Source organism: Danio rerio, chromosome 8, assembly GCF_052040795.2.
Source record: "Danio rerio strain M-AB ecotype USA chromosome 8, GRCz13ab, whole genome shotgun sequence".
NCBI lineage: Eukaryota > Metazoa > Chordata > Actinopteri > Cypriniformes > Danionidae > Danio > Danio rerio.
Genome location: NC_141028.1, coordinates 45,244,408 through 45,260,004, shown reverse-complemented (window position 1 = coordinate 45,260,004; position 15,597 = coordinate 45,244,408). Strand labels below are relative to the sequence as shown.

Here is a 15,597-nt window from a genome sequence, read left to right as displayed (position 1 = left end):
ATAACCCAGAATTGTAATAAACTGGCCCTAATATTCTTGTCATGGAGTTTCAGTAGGGAGATGGTTCCTGCCACTCTGACCTGACGGCAGTTCAACTGTACCACCACTCTGTCACCAGCTAATCAACCTTTTATGATTTACATGTGCCTAAAGCATATATTACACATCTATAATCAACACATCATGCCTTCCATCTGTCTTTAGAGCAGATAGAAGGGGGCTTTATGAACAAAAGACCTGCCACAATTGTCACACATAGTGGCTTTGTATAACTAGCCTAATTGTTATGGCTAATATTCTAAAGGCTTATTAGCTAGAATGAACATAATAACCAAATATACCAGCTGTTTCTTAATTGTTGATATTACATTATGAATTTATGCAATCCAAAGAAAGTGTGTCTTTTTATTTGCTATTGTTTTAACTTTACCACCCCACAGCTGCTTTTATTATTTTTTAAGAAGACCACAAATGCTCTGCCATCTTCTAATAGCTCCATAAGTTGTCATTTAAATATCTGTGTTCTGTTAGCACTGCCAGAAAGATGATACTCCAAACATCTCAATTATCATTCATGTGGCTATATTTTTCACACGCAGGGATGAAAATAAGGTTATTAAAACTACTTTTGTATTCTCGTAAACATATCTCTTTCAGCAGAAAGACTTAATGGCTTCAGGCAGCCCAATGAAAAGCGACCCCATCAGCATCTTTGTTTATAAGAGTCTCACATATTTTGTGCTCAACGCATGCCAACCAATGATGTAATGCTTATACACTTCAATAGCGCTGCAAGTAAATCACGCTGCTTGACATCATTATCATTTAACATGTTCTATCACGACACTGTCATAAATTAAACCCATTTAATTCAACTCCTATAAATCACTGAAGCTAGCACATTGTTGTTGACAATCCACAGATGGAGAACGTTTTTATGATGAGTTTGCACTTTTTTTAATTAAATAGTTAAAATGAACATTAGCTAATACTGTTGTGGTTTTATAGGATTATTTGTTTATTAAAACAATTCATGAAAATCAAATGCTTTGACAGGCGCATTAATTACTTCTTACCATGTGCTGCAGGTAAACAATCTCAGTTTGACTCTCTATTAATATTTATCTAGCGCCCCAAAATCACATCTTTTATATTTAAGTTGAAAAGCAACCCAGAATAACCAAAGTGACACTTACTCTTGGAACAAATAAATCCACATGAGCAGCATTTGTCAAATTGGAATCAAATCTCCTTGGTATTTCCTCTCTGCGAGGAGTCAGAATGTGTTTGTCCTTGACTGAACCACTGAATACTCTGTAGACTGCGATGTAGACAAGAGTCTACCATGCAAAGGGGGCGGATCTTATTACCATTCAGAGTTTTTTTCCCCCTCCATATCTTTTTTTTTTTTTTGGAATAACCGTCATGTAAATGTTGCTGGGATACTGAACCCTGGTGTCCCCCCAAAGACCCTTGGGGGCAAGAAGAGGCAGAGACCATTACACCTCTTTACATAAGACGTGTGCCGCTAAAGAGATTAACTCACTGCTGCTCACAATGAGCTCCAACCCCCGCTCTGTCACTCACTTTCTCTCCCGCTCTTTCTCTAACCCCCAACAAACCAATCGGCTAAACACCACCAGAATCAGAATAGACAGAAAAAAGCACAACATTGAGTAGCTTTTTAAGACTGATTCATATTTGTGTTAGCTATCTTTTACCATATTTTTTATACAGGCACATACACACATCCGTCCTCAATCACACTTGTGCTGCTATCTTTATGGGGACTTTTCATTGATGTATTGATTTTTAAGCTGTACAATCTATATTATATTCCTCTACCATCACTATACCCCTGAACCCATTTTTAAAATACTTTATTCGGTGTAATTTATGAGCTATTTTCATAAAGGGGACCAAATACATACATAAATGTCCTCACAAGGTCAACATTTACTGTTATTGCTTTACTTGTGGGGACATTTTTGTTTTTTTGACATTTTTGATTTACCATGAATACCAGACATTACAGGTAATGTACTAGACATTTGTTCCCCACAAGTATATAGACATACCAGTAAATTTTTGAACTACCAGGAATACCAGACATTACAAGTAATATACCAAACCTTTGGTCCCCACAAGTATACCAATACCAGTAAATTTTTTCATTTACCAGCAATACCAGACACTACAAGTAATATAACAAACATTGGGTCCCTACAAGTATAGCAATACCAGTAAATTTTGAACTTGTAGGGACATTTTTGGGGTCTCCATGAGGAAATTTGGAAGAAATATGTGTGTGCTTTGTATTCTTTACTTTGTGGACCAAATGTTCCCACAAGCATTGCAATACCAGTAATTCTTGACCTTGTAGGGACATTTATTTATGTATTTGGTTTCCATGAAAAACTGTTCATAAAATTTACAGAATTTTGATCTTATGGGCACATTTGGTCCACAAAGTAAATAATACAAAACACACACACACACACACACACACACACACACACACACACACACACACACACACACACACACACACACACACACACACACACACACACTTCTCCCAGTTGGCTCTGTTTGCCATCCTCCATCCTCTTTTTTTTAACCCTGCACCCACTCTGAACAAACACCCCTCCAGGAAAAGAAAGAAGAGCTGGATTCTCCCTCCCTCCGTCTGTGTCTTTGTCCACTGAAGTGTGCTTGTTTTATGTGAGGTTCAGTGAGCTCGAACATTTATTTAGGCTGAGTGCTACATTTACACCATAAAATTAATGACTCCATAACTAGCTCTCAAGAATGAGAGTGTTGGTGTAATGAAAAGGTGTGCTTTTTTGTGCAGGTGTTTGTAAAAATGACATTAAATCGCCAAGGCAAGTGCACATTTTAGTAGCCCTCAAAAACCGATTAACATATGTTTAAATTAGCCAGTTGATGCTTCTTGGAATAGTAAAATACAAGTGGTGTTTGACAGTTAGTAGAGTTAGTAAATATATATATATAAATTTAATGAATAATATTTCCATTAGTGTAATGTTTATTAGAACACATATTTTTTTGGCAAAAATACAATTACTTGACATTTGGAATCTAATGATTAAAAAACCTAAATATTGAGAAAATCACAAGTTGTTCAAATTAAGAACTTAGCATAGTCTTTTGACCTTATTCTTTAATGCAGAAGTGTGCTTTGTTTTCGAATTTCCGATTCAGTTTGCCTATGGGAGAAATTACCATGAAAAATAAACAGCAGAAAATGTTGAAACTGCTTGCTCTGAAAACAAGTGTTTGCATGACCATACATGAAAAGTAGAATAATATAACAAGAAAATATCAGTTTGCAACATCAAGCAGTGTAATGAGCCATTTTCTAATGTCTAAAAATCAATGGAAGTGAAAAGGGACTGGAGGTCTCGAGTCAAAAAGATACAATGTCAGCACCCGCTTGTACGTGAAGAATAAGGTCAATAAGTATCTAGAAAACTGCACATTGTCTAAAAAAACAATTTAAATAGTTAGAGAATATTTATAAAGAACAACCTTAATATAAAAGTTATATTTATTAAAAAATATTTATATTGTAGATAATATTTTCGGTCAATTTATTGTAAATTATACAATTACAAAGAAATTACATTCATAATTTTGTTTTGTGTTGTCAAATTTGTGTCAAATAAAAGTTACAAAAGGATTTTTTATACATGAAAACAATAAATCATGTCTAATGTTTCATAACTTTTGCAAAAATAAAATTTAATTGGTTTCTCCTAGTCTTTGGCAAAAAAAAAAAAAAAAAAGTCCCTCCAAAGACGTCCACTAGGGCTCCACAATATATTGTCTTCTTAACATCGATATCACAATGTGATTATTTGTAATAGTCACATCATAGGACATGAGTCTGAGTTATATTGATCATTTGCATGTGTTTTTTTTTTTTTTTTTTTTGAGGCCTGTTACTGTTAAAAGCAATCAGGCCTAAGAAATTTTTCTGTTTGTAACTTTATTTACGATTAAGACTTTGCAAAATTATTTTACCTTTTTTTTTTTTTTTACATCAATCTAAAATGATAAATTCTTTACAAATAGAGGCATTGAACTAATTTGGTAAAATTGTAATCATATCGTAATAAATATAGCAGAATAGCAAAATATTACAATGTTGATGTTTTTTCCAATATTGTGAAGCTCTAGTCCTAAGTTGAAAGTTGATCAACGATACTGATCCACCTGCCATTTATTTATTATCTGGCTTTATCTAAATAAATGCAGTCATCCCCCTTAAGTGCATTTATTTTTAAAATCAAGACAGAACTTGATAAAAACATGAACAAATCATTTTATGCAGATTCAAGTTGTTTTTTTTTTATGCTTTTGGCACATTGTAACTTAAATTCAGCTCTTTCTTGACTTTTCACTTTCCCCCAAACAATTGTTTTAAACTCTTATTTTAAAGTCGTCATAAACTGGATCTAAAAATGATAAAAATATCTAACAGTAAACTCAAAATGTCATAAAAAGCACTACACAGCGATTGCTCCTGCACCCAAGTTTCTGCATCTGTGTACTTTTATGTGAAGCGCAAATTCAGCACCGCGGGGACTAGAACAAAGAAGGCAGACTTTCAGATAATCAATCTGGCCATGAAACTCTATCCCAACTCTGCGGATGCACCCCTTTGTCCAAAACACCAAGGTTGGAAGAGTTGTGTTGTTAGCAGGAAATTTTAGCATAACCTTTTAAATGCTAATCTTCAGGCGTTTTCCAAGCATTAGCATGGCTTTGTCAAACTACATCTCATCGCAAGTATTAATTTCATTGCACCCTAACAAGATGCTGTTTTGGGGTGAAGTTTGATTTGGCAAGACTACAGCAGAAGGCATGGTATTGATCCTTCAGATGCTCTTTGTAAGTGCTTAGTGAAGGGATCAATGTAATCAATATGTAAAAATGGGTCTTAGTTGTGGACAATAGACTGGCACATTTGCAAGAGTGCGAGGAATCAAAGGTCGCCCAGTCTACGGCTGTGGCCCTTTGGGACAGGGGCCACAGACAGCACGTTGAATGCACTTCTTTAAATTATGAATGTGGATTTAAGTGTCTAGGAGTTCCCAGAGGAGTTGTTGTTTAATATGGTGTCTTGCAATGAAAGTGAGAGGGCAGCAGTGTAATAATAAGATACGCTCATATGCATAAAGTCAAAGGCACTAGCTGGTCACCTCTGTGTAGGATCTATTTTGATTTATGACGTTTTTAGTTGGATATAGATCTAGAGTCTCAATTGGGTGATGACTGGTGTCATATGTGGCCATGTGCCAGATGACAGTTTTTGGACTAATAAATGAGCTTTAACTGACTAATAATTTATTCTGTTATGGGCCATTCAGTGTTAGTCATTAATCGCTGTTTTTTTCAGGTTTTGAATTCTGTGGTAGCCTCAAGCAATATATGGGAAAAGGTTGTAATATTTGGCACACATATACCAATTTTGGTTTATGGTTTTGGATGTTTTACACGCCCAGCTGTCTGAAGTTGCATTCATGTTTATGCTAATGCATTTTAAACTGAAAGGGCTGACTTTTCCCCTTCACTGGATCATTGGCTTAAGACAATTTCGATTCCTACTTAAAAAAGTTCAGCCTTTAAAGACCCCAAAAAATCTAAACTAACCATATGATTTTCATAGCTCACATTGCTAGTTTTGTGGTAAACAATTCATCTGTGCATGTCAATGAAAAAAAAAAAAACTTTCGAATTATTAATTAAAATCTGAAAATGCACTTCCGTTTTTTTTTTTTTTTCAGTTAAGATTACGCATATCTAAGGAATTGGCTAACATATTTAACCGCACTGCTCCAACTGTCAGTTTTGACAACAAACAGAAATGGTGAGGAGGAGGTGTCTGTAAGGTTGTAATAACTCTCCCCAAACCCTTTTACAGATCTTTCTAAATGAAATGCCTACTTTTCTACATTCATTCAGCTCGCAGTAACAAGGCATATCTGCTATTTTAAAGTGAAATAACTGAACATAAACACAGGAGGCTGAGAAAAATACTGATTTTAGGAGACAATTTCAGACAGCATTTAAATGTATTTACATCTAAACTCTTAATAATATTTGTGTGTGTGTGTGTGTGTGTGTCTTCTGAACGATTTTCACAAACTTCCTCATGACGTGTGCATGGACACGTCTTCCAATCATCTGAATTTTTACTAAAGCCTGATGTGTATAAATCTATTTAATGCTTTACCATAATAAAACCAAACTTATTGTCATGACCTCCCTGAGTTTACCTGCACAAATTTCTTGGTGTGTTATAATCTCCTTGAGTTTACCTGCACAATTTTCCTAATTGTTCATGGGATAAAAATCTAATCTCAATTCAAATTATGCTTTATACAGGTGAGCGGGCTTGACAAACCACAGAAACACTGTAGAGACACTCTTCTCTCTTATGCACCTGACACTTTATTTACACCATCTTACAAGAACTCAATAAGGAAAACGAAGTTTACTATAAATGTACCACAATCATGTTGCACTGCTTGCTTCAACCTTAAATAACTCTTTTGCAAAATGTAAAACCTAAATTACCTCTTTTGCACAATATTCACCTTATGCACAGTATACTACACAATATACTGCGTTCAAATTCATGTAAAAGTACTTGTATGGCCTGTCTTATGTGTATAAGTTGATGTATCTAATATTAAATGTTAATTATGCATGGGGGTTTTAAAATAGCTCTTATGTCCAGTGTTGTGTTTGTATTTATGATTCACTTATGTAGCACTGCTGTCCTGCGAGACACGACATCTCGTTCCTCTGTATGTCCACATACGGTGTGCAGCATGACAAAGCTCGACGTGATTTATGTTAAGCTGCTTTGACACAATCTACATTGTAAAAAATGTCTTTAGAAATAAAGATTAATTAAATTGAGTGAGCAAATCATTTTCAGTTTGGACTCTAGAGAAGATCTTTTGAGCTTAATTTTAGGATTTGGGCCTCTGTAACCCTTGTTCTCATTCAGAGATTCAAATTGTAATCACCCAGCAATAGGACACATGATTTTTTTGGGAGTCAGTAATGAGACTTCAGATGACCGGTTTTTGGCTCTTCATGCTCTCAGCTGTTGTTTTATTGTTCGCAGAGACAGATGAGAGCGATATGACCTAATCATACAGTCAATGAGTCGAGCTCAGCAGGAGCCATGACAGAGGGGTTTTGTTGCTAATAGATGCTTAGATGTTATTGAGGTGGAAAGTCGGGCTGCTTAAATTAGCTATGAAAGACCTTTATCACAGGCAAAGGGGCCTCTTTTGAGACTCCATGTGTGTGCAGTTTAGTCCCCCCTCACACAATCCACTTGTTTGTCATCCTATGAGGGACAAAAGCGTCCTATAAGAAGTGTGGCCAGGAGACGTTATCCAATGCATGGCCAATCCATTACCGCATGCATAGAGACCCAGTTTAGTTTAGGCTGTTGTACTGTAGAAGATTTACTGCAGTCTAAACAAAGCGTACACTGCTGCACTTTACCACACCTGGGATGGCCAGATGGCACCTTGAGATCTGCATCTGCACTGTTAAGACTCTGATCTTGTTCTATAATAAAATACTTGTCTGTTCCTATTAGGGCTGCACGATTCTGGCTAAAAAGAGAATCATAATTTATTTTGCTTGAAATCAAGATTGCAATTTTCTCATGATTATGAAGATGTAAAATAAAGGTTAATATTATATTATTAAACACACACACACACACACACACACACACACACACACACACACACACAAACACACACACACACAAACACACACACACACACACACACACACACACACACATATATATATATATATATATATATATATATATATATATATATATATATATATATATATATATATATATATATAAGAGCTACATGATTCTAAAAATTCTAAAATGAGAATCTTGATTTTTTTTTATTTTTGCTTAAAATAAAGAAAATAAAGATCACAATTTTCTAAGATCACAATAAAATAAAGCTTAATATGAGTCTGCAATTATTATTGTTTTTTTCTAACATGGTAAGGCAAGGCAAGGCAAGGCAAGTTTATTTATATAGCACATTTCATACACTGGCAATTCAAAGTGCTTTACATAAACAAGGATAAAAGAAACAAGTAAAATACAAATTTAAAAATAATTTTAAAAAATGCGTAAAAAAAACATAAAAACAGGTAAAATGTGATATAAAAGAATGAAGAAGAAAAAGAAATAAACATGATAGTGCAATCTGTCTCAGTGCTCATTCAGTAAAGGCACAGCTAAACAGATGTGTTTTTAGTCTTGATTTGAATGTGCCTAATGTTGGAGCACATCTGATCATTTCTGGAAGCTGATTCCAGCAGCGAGGGGCATAGTGGCTAAAAGCTGATTCACCCTGCTTGACTGAACTCTTGAAACTTCTAGTCTATATGATCCTAAAGATCTGAGTGATCTGTTGGGTTTGTATTATTCAGTGAGCATATCTGTAATGTATTTAGGTCCTAGGCCATTTAGTGATTTATAGACCAGTAATAATACTTTAAAATCTATTCTGAATGTAACTGGCGGCCAGTGTAAAGACTAGAGGACAGGTGTGATGTGCTCTGATTTTCTGGTTCTGGTCAGAATTCAGCATTCTAGATGAGCTGTAACTGTCTGACTGTCTTTTTAGGAAGACCAGTGAGGAGCCCATTACAGTTATCCACCCTGCTGCTGATAAAAGCATGAACAAGTTTTTCTAAATCTTCACTAGAAACAAAGCATCTGATTCTTGCTATGTTTTTGAGATGATAGTATGCTGATTTACTAACTGCTTTGACATGACTATTGAAACTCAGATCTGACTCCAGAGTCACACCAAGATTCTTGACCTTATTTTTTGTTGTTTGACCTTTAGTGCCAAGGTACGCATTTACCTTGAGAACCTCATCTCTGTTCCCAAACGCAATGACTTCAGTTTTCTCTTTGTTTAACTGAAGAAAGTTTTGGCACATCCAATTGTTCACTATCGATCCAAGATGGCGGCGGTTGTACAACGCGAGGCTCATGGTCTCTCCAGTTTCTGCATTTTTGCAGTATTATTCCTGCTCATTTCGGGTCTGTTCGTGCAGAACAGTGGTGCCTTTACATCGTACACCCGACAGGAGCTTTTGGATATTGGTTTGTGCATTCCGGACAGTTTTATTAGCAATCTTCGACTCATCCATGAGATCGTCAGAACACCCCGAGCTGGGCGCTCTGCCCGGCCGGGCAGAAGTGCTCGCAGACCGCGCAGAGAACGTAAACAAAGACGGGGAAAGCGCGGCGGGCTAAGAGCTAAGCTAAAGCTAACACCACATCGGCTCTCTTTACCCAGCATCTTTCTCGCCAATGTACGGTCACTGGTGAACAAAATGGATGAGATTCGACTGGGCATCAACCACAGCAAAAGATTATGGAACTGTAACGTCATGATTTTCACAGAAACATGGCTAAACAGCGGGATACCAGACAACGCTGTATCGATAATGGAGCACCACACATTCTGAGCGGACAGAACGGCGGATGACTCCGGTAAGACCAGAGGCGAAGGATTATGCATTTATATTAACATAGCTTGGTGCACAAACTCTGTTGTCGTTGGGAGACATTGCTCTGCTAACCTGGAATTCCTAATGGTTAAATGTAGACCTTTTTACCTACCACGGGAGTTCACATCCACCATAATATCTGCTGCTTATATTCCTCCCGACGCTGATGCAAAGCTGGCTATGAACGAACTTCATGCAGCCATCAGCAAACAACAGACTGCTCACCCGGAGGCTGCTTTTATTGTTGCGGGGGATTTTAATCACTCAAACTTAAAGACAGTGCTCCCTAAATTCCATCAAAACATTCTCTGCCACACAAGGGGAAACAAAACATTGGACCATAGCTTAAGCCTATGCTGTGACCCCCCTCCCCCACCTGGGTCAGTCAGATCACCTTTCTTTGTGCCTTACCCCCAAATACTCACCCCTCATCGACCGTGTGAAGCCATTAGTGAGGACCATCAAAGTGTGGATAGCAGGGGCAGACTCCACACTCCAGGACAGGTTTCAACACACAGCCTGGGGTATGTTTGCTTCCCAGGCCACACATGGCTCTCACACAGACATTGACAGTTACACTTCCTCTGTTCTGGAATATATCAACACCACCATAGACAGTGTTACAACCCAGAAACAAATCACCACATACCCGAATCAGAAGCCATGGATGAACAAGGAGGTGCGCCTCTTGCTGAAGGCACGCAACACTGCCTTCAGATCAGGGGATGCACAGGCCTACAGCCCTTCCAGGGCTAATCTGAAGAGGGGCATCAAAAAGGCCAAGCACTGCTACAAGCTAAAGCTAGAGGAGCACTTTTCCAACTCTGATCCTCAGCGCATGTGGCAGGGCGTCCAGGCCATCACCAACTACAAACCCAGCCAATCCACACCCACAGCCACAGACGTCTCCTTCCTGAACGAGCTAAATGACTTTTACTCCCACTTTGATAGAGACAATAAAGAACCCTACACCAGGATCACTTCCTCCACCGACCACTCACCTATCACACTCACCTCCTCAGAAGTACACACGGCACTGAGTCGTATCAATGTGTGTAAGGCTGCTGGACCAGACGGTATTCCTGGGCGTGTTCTCAAAGCATGTGCGGAACAGCTCGCTGGGGTATTCACAGACATTTTCAACCTGTTGCTCAACCTAGCAGCTGTGCCAACATACTTTAAAACCACCTCTATTGTGCCAGTGCCCAAACACTCCAGCCCAACATGCCTGAATGACTACCGGCCTGTAGCACTCACACCCATCATCATGAAGTGTTTCGAGCGGTTGGTCCTGGGACATCTAAAAGACTCTCTGCCATCCACACTGGACCCACATAAGTTTGCCTACCGTGGGAACAGGAGCACAGATGATGCAGTCTCTATAGCACTGCACTCTGTACTTACACACCTGGACAATAAAAAAACTTATGCACGAATGCTGTTTGTGGACTACAGCTCAGCATTCAACACTGTCATAACCTCCAAGTTACTGATCAAACTCAGAGACCTGGATATCGACACATCACTCTGCAACTGGATTATGGACTTTCTGACTAACAGACCTCAGAATGTTAGATCAGGTCACATCTGCTCCACCACCGTCACACTCAACACTGGTGTACCACAGGGCTGTGTGCTGAGCCCCTTCCTCTACTCCTTTTTTACCGTTGACTGTAAGCCTGTTAATAGATCTAACACCATCATCAAATTTGCAGATGACACCACAGTGATTGGTCTAATCAGCAACAATGATGAGACGGCCTACAGGGGGGAGATACAGCATCTGGCCACTTGGTGCACTGACAATAATCTGCTCCTTAACACCAACAAGACCAAGGAGCTCATTGTGGACTTCAGAAAGGGACGAACAGGCTCACATGATCCCATCCACATCAATGGGATGGCCGTTGAGCCTTTCTCATCCTTTAAGTTCCTGGGGACCCACATCTCAAAGGACCTTTCCTGAACCACCAACACCTCCAGCCTGATCAAGAAGGCTCACCAGCGCCTATTCTTCTTAAGGCAACTGAAGAAGAACAGCTTTCATCAGCCGTCTTGGTGAACTTCTACCGCTGCACAATAGAGAGCATCCTAACAAGCTGTGTCACAGTCTGGTATGGAAGCTGCTCTGTTGCTGAGCGTAAGGCACTGCAGCGGGTGGTGAAAACTACCCAACGCATCAAAGGGACCACACTGCCAGCCATAAAGGACATCCAGAAGAAACACTGTTTGCGCCGAGCACGCAGTATTCTGAAGGACACCTTTCACCCCGCTCACAGACTGTTTTCTCTCCTGCCCTCCTGCAGGTGCTTCAGGCTCCCCGGACAAAAACCAGCAGACTGAGGAACAGCTTTTTCCCCAGAGCTGTCTCTCTCCTGAACTCTGCCCCACACTGACTCTTTTGCCCCCCCCCCCCCCCCCCAATACACCCCCCACTCTCCTCTAACTTAAACTCCTCGCAATAACTGCACTGTTTAACATTTGCACATTTAAGATTTGCACATATTTACTGCACCACATTGAACTGTTTACTTATTGAACTGTACATACCCACTGCATATGGACATTTGTAATTATGTACAACCTACAACCTCGACCTATGGTCATCTATACTGACATGGTAACCTCTACTTTCAAGGTAAGATCTAAACAATTTGAGGATTGTGCCAGATAGCCCAGCCCAGTTTCCCAGCCTATCCAGAAGTATGCTGTGATCGACAGTGTTTAATGCAGCACTGAGATCCAACAATACCAGCACTGTTTTTTTACCTGAATCTGTATTTAGGCGTATATCATTGATTATCTTTATAAGAGCGCTCTCTGTACTGTGATGTGCTCTGAAACCAGATTGAAAATTGTCTAAACACCCCCTGAAGTTTAAGAACTTGTTAACCTGGTTAAAAACAACTTTTTTTAATGATTTTGCCAATGAAAGGGAGATTTGAGATTGGTCTGTAATTGCTCAATAAGGTGTTATCCAGGGGTCCGTTCTTCGCACGTGGATTACTCAATTAGCTGGATTTGGATATTGACGATTTGACACGATCCAGGATCGTTTCGTTCTTCAAAGATGATCTGAGAGTGGTTGTCATAGCAACAGTTCTGCTAGGTCAAACCTGATCTGGAGCAGGTTCAATTCATATAAACAGGATTAGATCAGCTCAGTTCAAGCAAAGATAATACAGAAAGTATGTTCTGAATTCTGATATTTTGTTACAGTAGTGGTTATATACACGGGAAAATGGTACATATTTTTTTAACTATGTATATATAAAGTTATAGTCATTAATAAAATAAATAAAGTTATACATATTAATAAAACTTATGCAATCTGTACCATCGAAATGAAAGTACAAAGACTGCCACCTGGTGGTGCAAAGAGAAAACTTATTGATATGAACTTTTTAGATCGCTTTAGTACAAATTGTGTTTGATAGAAATGCACAATATGTGACTTTTTTAAAAAAGCAATAATACATTTATGCAGTCATAAACATGTTTTGATAGTTAATAGTGATTTGAAGCTTCACAAAAGTTGCAGACGCCTTTACCAATATCAAAATGCTTTTGTAAACAACCAGTTATTCTTTACACCGATTAAAAAAACGGCTATTATAATAAAGAAAATATTTTTCTAAATGTGGAACTAAATACACTGATATGCACTGAAATACATGATGAATACTCTTGACACATGAAAGTGTAAAGCCTGCAGCTCACAACAAATGTGGAAGGTTATTGCGTGTTATATTTAACAAACCGTTTCTGCTAATTTAACATAATTTTGCTCACATGGATAATTGAATATTAATCAGATGATGTCATTACGCAGCTGTGCCGTCAGCCAATCGTTGCATTGCTGATCATGATTTCGAGGATCGATAGATCTGTCCTTCACAACACACGCAGCGATCTCAGATCAGTTCATCCAGACATTCTAATCTGATTCGGAACTTGTTTGAAGAACCAAATTAGCGAGAGATCAGTTATCAAGATTAAAAGATCCAGGATCTGTCAAATCATCTTAGATCATTTAAGCGAGGTACGAAGAACGGACCCCAGGTTGCTCTTCTTCAAGAGGGGTTTAAACAACAATAATATTATTATGTGTAGGTCTACTGGTTTCTATAAATAATTCTACTTATAATTATTCTGATGTTGAATTATGTTTTAGATGCACGACTGTGTGTTCGCTATGAAAGAAAAAAACATACCAAATGCTTGACGCAATCATAACTCTAAAATGCAATATGATTATTTAAATGATGTGCACGCTTTCGGTTTCACTTTCACTGCTAAGTGCTATTCATACTTTGCGCACGGCTCTCAAGCGATCACTCTAAGCCACTAACTGAATATTATTTACAACTTTATTACCTGTTACTCACAGCATATGCTGGTTCTGTTCACGTGTCTATCATTAGGGTGCGCGCCTGCACATTCAGCAGCTCACAGAACGTGTGATTTTCCGGCTGCGAATACAGCATTATATGAAAACAAATGTAACGAATATGGCCGACCAGACACATAAACATTTTTCATTTTATTCCACAAACAGCCAACTTTGCCCAGAGAAGGCTCGAAACCTGATTCCAAGGTATTTACGACCCAGAGGAATGTGCCATGTGGCTCTAAGCACAGGAATGACTTACAAAGGACTATTTGCTGTTTAACACTGTTTTCATATAAACTTTACTCTTTATGTTTAATCATATGTTTTGCAAAGTTTCCCTTTCTCTTGTATTAATATTTTTGCATATAATGTTTAACTGTACCTAGGCTAAGCATCCTCTTATACTGTTCAAGTTTGGACTTTTTGAAAAGCTTACTCGCTGTACAAATTGATCGTTGACATTTTATTTTATTATGAGTGCAACATATTAATGTTTTAAGAGACTTTAACATTTCTGTCACGATTTGCATAAAATTTACCTATGCAAATTCTTCTGCCTCAGACAAAGAGCTGTAAATTTAATATTCCAGGAAGTTAGCTTCTAATTAATCAACTTTCCATTAAGGGTGGATCCGAACCCGCCCTATATAAAGTTTAGGACCTAGCTAAACTCTCTTCTTCGCTCTTGGAACCCTCTCTCTTCTTCGCACACACGCTCTCCTCTTCAAACACGCTGCCTGGGAGCTCTCCCAACTCCAAGCAACCCCCCCATCTCTGCTCCAAAGGCCTCTGTTTTGAAACCTTCTTCAACTCTATAGCAACTTCCTCAGACTGAGAAACCTCCAAGAAAGCAGACAGAAACCCAGACAGAAAGGGTTAATCGCACCACGCTCTGAAATTTCTCTGTTCAGAACTTTTGCGGCGTTGACCAACAAAGGATCAGCCAACCAACCACGTGCTCAACAACGGGAGCTCGGACATCACGAACAGACCGCAAGTATCACCTTTCTCCCAACATCTAAACTGGTGTGAACTAACTTACCCTAAAGAGACAATAGAAGGGTTATATTGAATTTGATAACGTTTGGTTTGCTTGGTCTGTGCTTACAAAGCACAAGGTTTTCCCATCAGTACATCTTCTCAACCTCTTACCTCACGTTTGCTACTCTTCCCTATGCTTGTATGAATGTGTGTTTGTGTTAGTGTTAGTTTCTGTTAGATTAGTCAATAAAGTCTACTTTTGTATAAAGAAAAGTGCCTGTGTATATTCATGAATCTAATGTCTTGAACTTTGATCTTGCTACCCTGCTCAAATTTTATGTTGATAGCATCGCTGAACCATTCGTTTGTTTGGATCAAAAGAGTCGATTCATTTGAAGCCCCGTTCAAATAAATCTTCCTCCCGTTAAGCTAATCCGCTATATAATGTTCCAGAAGGTACACGAGCCTTGAAATCTAAATCATAACTCACAACATTATAATGTCTGAAAGGCGCGGGAAGAAAACCTTGAGCTAATTTACTAATTTTATGGTGTAGATATGCGAGCACTTTAATCTACAGTATAATTTATCACAGATTATTAATG

The 15,597-nt window shown here is 38.4% G+C and overlaps 1 protein-coding gene across 2 annotated transcripts in view; it reads right to left on the bottom strand.

Annotated features, from left to right (window-relative positions):
- Positions 1–15,597, bottom strand: part of lzts1 (leucine zipper, putative tumor suppressor 1) — a 57,733-nt gene that overhangs the window by 11,030 nt on the left and 31,106 nt on the right. Inside the window, exon 1 of one of the 2 annotated variants that reach the window (XM_087265250.1) lies at positions 1,197–1,316. The exons of the other annotated variant lie outside the window; for it this stretch is intronic. The gene's annotated coding sequence lies outside the window, so the exon portion shown is untranslated. Of the gene's footprint in view, positions 1–1,196; positions 1,317–15,597 lie in introns of those variants that run through there. 2 annotated transcript variants of the gene reach the window in all.